Source organism: Sinocyclocheilus rhinocerous, unplaced genomic scaffold (assembly GCF_001515625.1).
Source record: "Sinocyclocheilus rhinocerous isolate Xijiao unplaced genomic scaffold, SAMN03320098_v1.1 scaffold67, whole genome shotgun sequence".
Classification (NCBI taxonomy): Eukaryota; Metazoa; Chordata; class Actinopteri; order Cypriniformes; family Cyprinidae; genus Sinocyclocheilus; species Sinocyclocheilus rhinocerous.
Genome location: NW_015664201.1, coordinates 354,479 through 361,078, shown reverse-complemented (window position 1 = coordinate 361,078; position 6,600 = coordinate 354,479).

Here is a 6,600-nt window from a genome sequence, read left to right as displayed (position 1 = left end):
GTTATGAGGGGAAGTGTCATTCATAGACAGCGTTTGCTTTTTGACCTTAATTGGCAGTGATAGTTTCGTCATATACGGAAGTCCATTCATTTCATCGCCACAAGAGTCATACTGACCTGCTTAAAAAATGCCATAGGTCATAAATTGTGTTATATGCTCACTACACACTAGTGCCATTCAAAGGTTTGGGATCAGTAAGATTAAAAAATAAAAAAAAATTTAATTGATCAAAAATGATGGTAAAGACTTTTATAATGTTACAAAATAATGTTCAAATAAATACTGTTCTTTGCTGTTCTTCCTATAGACCAATTATAGGTTTGTAAACATTCAGGATGCGCGCACATCATGGTTGCAGAAAACTCGGGAGAGATAGCCTTTACGGCTAGAGAATTTCACGGATACGGCGGACTATGAAGTTCTAGCGAAGTTTAAGAAAAAATCTGATTGGATGAAACAACTGGCAACATCGTAGGTGTAGCCTATGAGACCATGATTGGTTTCATCCAATTTTTGGACAACTACAGATGACCACACAGGAAAATCTCTGCTTTGGTGGGCACCGGCATGGCAGATGGCTGTAGATGCTAATCTGGATGAGCTACTTTTAAGAGGGGAAGGTCATGAGGGGTTCATTCCTGAGGGAATGATGAGAGATGCTTAGAGGTACATCGACCTAAAAAGCAGCACTCTAAGTGGTGGTTATGATTTAATAAGTGTGCTAATGACTAAAAGAGATTGATAATGTGTTAACATGAGGGAGGGAGAGTTGAAACAGTTGTCAAGAGGAAGGATGGCAAAGACTTGGGAGGGAAAAAGATGGAGAAAAGAAGGAGATTCTCTCTTTGCTAATTGGCGTTTCCCATCCACAGCCACACAGGAAGCTCCTCTGCGGTCTGGGTCGCTTCCTCTTTTGGAGAGAGGATAAGGGAATGCGAGCGTGTGTGTCAAGGCAGTTGGATAACAGGATCTGCTGTTGGCTGGACCATAACAACACGGTAGATATGATCAGGGGGACAAACTCTGCACTAATAGGAGAAACTTCACAAATGCCATGTAGCCAAATGGAGGTAAACCAAACTCCTCCAGAAACAGCCTGCTAGCCAAGTACTGAATGCACTCGATTAGACACAACTACAGCTGAATACAGATAGCGCTATTCTTCTGAGTCCTTACTCCTCAAAATAACTAAAGGGAGGGTTGACGAGCACATTCATCAACCAAAATCCACTGTAGTGACAACAAATAGAAAACAAAATAGGAATATCATCGAAAAGACCTCTGCGCACCCTTAGTGTGTCAGAATTTGTAGTTTTCTGCAAAAACAGAAGAAAATGGATGACCAAGTATTTCTGAAGTGCGCATCTGATGAACACTTAACTATCCCATGAGGCCACAGGAGAGGATTTGTGAATGGCAGTGAAGTGACACAACTAATACTGGTAGGTCACATGACAATATTTACACTTGGCCACTTCAAGCGTTTTCTTTGATCAGATAGCTATCCAATTGCGAAAAGACCATAAATGTGTAAAAAGTGTAAAATAGGCCCAATGCCAACATGGCGGACGTAGTACATCCAGATTTAATCCGTGCTACACACATTCATACTATACAGAACAAATTTTTTCACAAGTTTGTTCCAATGTAGTACCTTCTCGTGTGATTCCAGACACACCATGTCATTAAGTCTCTTAATTAAGTATCGGCTAATTCAGCCTTTTCATGACAAAGCAATTTAGCTCAGGTTGTAAAATCTCATATGGTGATATTTATGGACAAGCACTTTTGTATAACATATCTTTATTGAGTTTTACAAAGTATAAAAAAAAAAAATGCAACACCATTCCCCAAAACTTAACTCAGACAGGTTTTGAAAAAAAAAATAAAAAAAATGGACAAGCACTTTTAACTTGAAAGACATTTAAACACTTTTTGTTGATTGAGATGTGTAAGGAAAACGTTATTACTTTTTACTAGAGTTTGAATGGATCGTAGTTGATCCGTACGGACCAGGCCCCACGGTTTGGCACGCATGAGATCCACGGATTAATTGCAAAATTAAACAACCCTCTACAATGTGAGTAAATCGCTCGCTTATGCGACTAATGCCGAGTTCACACTGCACGATTTTAGCCCGATTTTTCACTCGCCGACAGGTTTTGCGAAATCGCTGACAAATGCCCGAAATCGGAGGAAAATCGGTGCTCGTTCACGCGGGTGACAGTCTCGCTCGAGAACGAGTCTGACGCATGCGGGTTCTCGCGTTATTTCCTTATCCCTTCTTGCGTGTGTTTTGTTGTGAAATGTAGTTTGCGGACCAGACAGAGCTGTTGGCGATTCTTCCTATTGTGAAGTCATGCAATGTGAAACCCCCTGTCGCCGATCCATCGTGCAATGTGAACACAGCATCAACTGAATGCTACCCCAGATAGTCACGCAGTGTGAAAACAACGGCGATCCGACGAGTTTGAAAATCGTGCAGTGTGAACTCGGCATAAATCTTCACTCTGGGCGACTAAATGATGTCTAACATTAGCCTTAGAGTTTACTCGTCTTTTACGAGATTTTACTTTTACTTGTCTTTATCATGTTTGATCTTTCTTAGTTAGGCTAGTAGTTTTTGCTGTGGTATCGAAGAAGTACTTAGCTTTAAGTAATACATGGAAAGCAAAGTTACATTGAAACATTTTTTTCTTGCTGTTGCGAAAAACGATCCGATCCGCGACTCAAAATTCGTTTTGTGATCTGTTGAACCACTACTTTTTACTCAATGGTTACACCACATGAGTTTTAAAACTACTATTTCATTCGTTTTTCAACGTTTTTTTCTAGTTTAAATGAAAGGATCAGTAAAACTTTTTACAAAGATAAAAGACATCACCTGATGTGAAGGGAAGCACGTAATTTCATCAAAGCGCTCATGAGTCAAGATGAGACTGTATGCATGATGGGCGGGGCATTTTTGAACAGTTGATAAATATGGTGGGGGACAAACTAGTACTATGAATCAAAGAGAAACCCAGAAAGATGCTGAACATAAGAAGAGGACAGTGAGAAAAGGGAGAGGAGGAAAAACCTGTATTCGTAGAGATGGGTGTGTTAAGTAGAGCACGATACTGTTGGGTTCTGTTGATGATTAGAGGTAGAAAGACAAGGGATTACACAACAGCAGGGCAGGTTTCGAGTTGTGCAAGGATTTGGGCTGGGGGTTTGGGGTGAGAGTGAGTGAGAGAGAGCTGTACTTGTCATAAGATTCTTGCTCTCTTGCCGGGAGAGATAGTGCGGGTGGAGGGAGTTGGGGGGCTGCTGTTACTACATCTGTTCCCACCCATCACTCTCACTTTCCTGCACACACACACACACACACACACACGACAGAAAGAGCTTCTTGCACATCCTTGTTAAAACAAGCCAAACAAAAGAGGTGATTTTGGGAGACTATGAGGAGAGAATATGTTATGGTCGTGCTAGCGTGTGCGTTCGTGTATGACCATATGTGAGTTTTTTGAGCGTTTGTGTGTCAGTCAGAAGCACACAAGGGTGGAAAAGTCCTCACACGGTGCCAAACCGAGCAAGCAAGAATGCCTCTGCTCTGTCTCTCTCCATCTTGTTTCGTCTTCCATCTATCCCTCACTGCTTTTCCTCTTTCATCCTACATAAACGTCTTCAAATATCCTCTAAGCTATTCTAAAATGTGAATGCTTACCTTTTAAAAGTCACAGAAAACAAACAAAACTACTTTAAAATGGTAGAAAATATTCTAAAAAAAAGCTAATCAAAATTTTTAATATTAAGACACGGACTAAACTGATAGCATTTCTTTCCAACCAAAAAAGACAACAGGGTGTGGGTCGGAATAAGCCACTAGCTAGAACCACTGGAAAATCTTAAATGAGGCATTACAAAATTAGGCTTGCATTGCATAGATGCTAGCTAATATATTCATTTTTGACACTAGTAAATTCTAATCAAATCAGTCTTAAACCAGACTTTTTAAAACTAAAGCTTTAAAATAGCTAAAACAACTAAAAGTCAAGGTATGTCTTATTTTAATTCACCCCCAAACTTCTGTAATTCTACACTTGAATTATTTTAGTTTTACTTTTAATTGGTAACACTTTATTTTAAGGACAAATTCTCACTATTAACTAGCATGCATATTACTTGCATATTGGCTGTTTATTAGTACGTATAATGCACACGTTAATGTCTTATTCTGCATTACCATATTTTAGATAATTTTCCATACCTAAACTGAACAATTACCTTACTAACTATTAAAAAGCAGCAAATTAGGAGTTTATTGAGGCAAAAGTCATAATTAATAGTGAGACCTGGACCTTAAAGTGAGACCAAAAACTGTTTGAGAACCACTGGTTTAACATTCATGGCCAGCACTTCTGCGATGCTACACAACTGAGCAATCAGTTCAAGCAAAAAGTTGGTTTCAGCTCGACATTTCAAATGATCAGCGGCTTGTCCTTCTGTCTACTTTACCACGAGACACACATATGATGCTCTCAAGTCCAAATAGCACCTGACTATTTATTAGAGAAGCATTCCTAATCTAAATTTACCTTAAAACTTGAGCCTGAACCCAAAGTATCCACTCAAGTCACAAAGCTGCCAATGTAAGACTTAGTCAAAAACCTTGGAAGACAAAACCTTTTACTTCCTTGTAAGATGCCGATAGCTCTAGCTTACATTCAGTAGGAGCTCTTATTAAAGTAATTGGCCTGGCTTCTGGGATGCAAATGACAGAGTCGAGTGGGTTGGGCATGCAAGGATGGCTGTCAGACAATAGCTCCAAGCCAAACTGCCAAAAGTGACACATGCACTTCGAAAGCAAACAGATATGGAGCGATCGTAGTACCGATTCTCAGTTACCTGGTGGAAAGAGGTCTTGAATGGCTTTTTTTAAAGGGAAAGGAGAGGATGAAGATATAAATGTTCTCCCTGAGTGGGAGAAGGTTGAAAAAGGGACTAGTTTGCTTTGTGGTTAAACTGAGAATAGGTCAAGGCGAGGGGGTTGTGACGGCAGTAAATGCAGTGGCCATATGTTGGCTGTCTATTACAGCCTCCAGTGTCTTCCTTGACATCACCAGCGCTCAAAAGGAAACAGGAGAAATCCAGTCTCATGTGTGAAATAAGTATTAGCTCACACGGACAGATGAGGCGGTAGAGGAAGGACGCTACTCTCCCATACGCTTACAGGGAACTAACTGCCCAAAGCTCTTGGTGTAAAAGAAGAGATTCCTAGTAGCCGTTCGCATCCTTCCTCCCAATCAGTGACTCCGAGTGGCTGGGGCCCTTCCAGGAGCAGATATCCTGCCCTGACTTGCCAGACCGAGCTACACAAAACCTCACACACAAAATGACAACGTTCGGCCACCAGTTTATGCACTTGTGTGCAGTTCGCCAGCTTCAAATTTTCACGCTCAGTCTCTCTTACTCTCTGAGGGCAAAGATCAGGGTATCAGTTGAGCACTGTGTTTACAGAGACCAAGAGACTAGGGGTTGGTCTGAGGCCAAACTAGGACAGAGTGGAAGGAATATTAATAGTTCTCCCTCTCTTACTCACGTAAATCACTCATTCGAAAGTCATTCTCCCTGGAGTTGACTGTTGGGTATTACACAAGCGATGGCTCAAAGGGGAATAAGCCTTTGAACTTTACATAATGGCCTACTGAACTAGCATTGTGCTTGAGGCGAAACACAACGGGACGTTATAAACCGCATCTAAAGTAAAAAAAAAAATGTCCTGAGCCACAACATTCTCCTCTGTGTGGCCATCCACTATAAAAATCACCACAATCAGGCAAATCCTGTAACCTGATCCACAAGAACGGTGAGATTCCAAGACAATTAAAAGCTTGAATTAAGTGACAAATGTGAGATGTGTCCTGTTAAAGTTGGCATGGATGGAAATTGCGATTGGATTGTAGAAAGTGTTATTTGGTAACTGCTGCAATTGTTTCATGGTGACTCTAAGCTGATCCAATTATTGATCCAACACTGCAAGTCAACAAGTTTAGATGCACTTTTAGGGAAATTCATAAACAGTTAGATGGAGTGCAGTGCAACGACGCAGAACACAGGGTCTCTAGACATGTATTAGTACCCATGTTCGTCACCAGGTTTCCAATTAAGATTAATAAGACTTATATTTTCTTCCCTTCTGGTTCAATATGAATCCCTATTAGACTTATTTTAGTGATGCATTGTTTTTAAAGTAGCAGAAAAAAGATTTTGCAAAGCATTTACTGATTATAAAAGTCGATAAATGACAGGAAATGTGCAGATCTCAGCTCCTGTGTGCTTCATGGCAGTATTGTGATGAGTCTACATTTTGGAAGTGAGCTGTTTGGAGGACATGTTCCGGTTTAGAGAGGATGAGTTTCTGTCATTCTTCAGACATGTGAGGGTGTTACAGAGAGTAAACTTGAAATCGACTAACCAAAGAACTACCGGACAACATATTTAAACCATCATGATTCTGCAATTGCTTCCTTGTGGCCTAAACAGCCTAATCTAGTAGTGTGAGAAAAACAGACCTCTTATTAAATACTTCCTCTATAAAATCAGTTCAGTGCACCA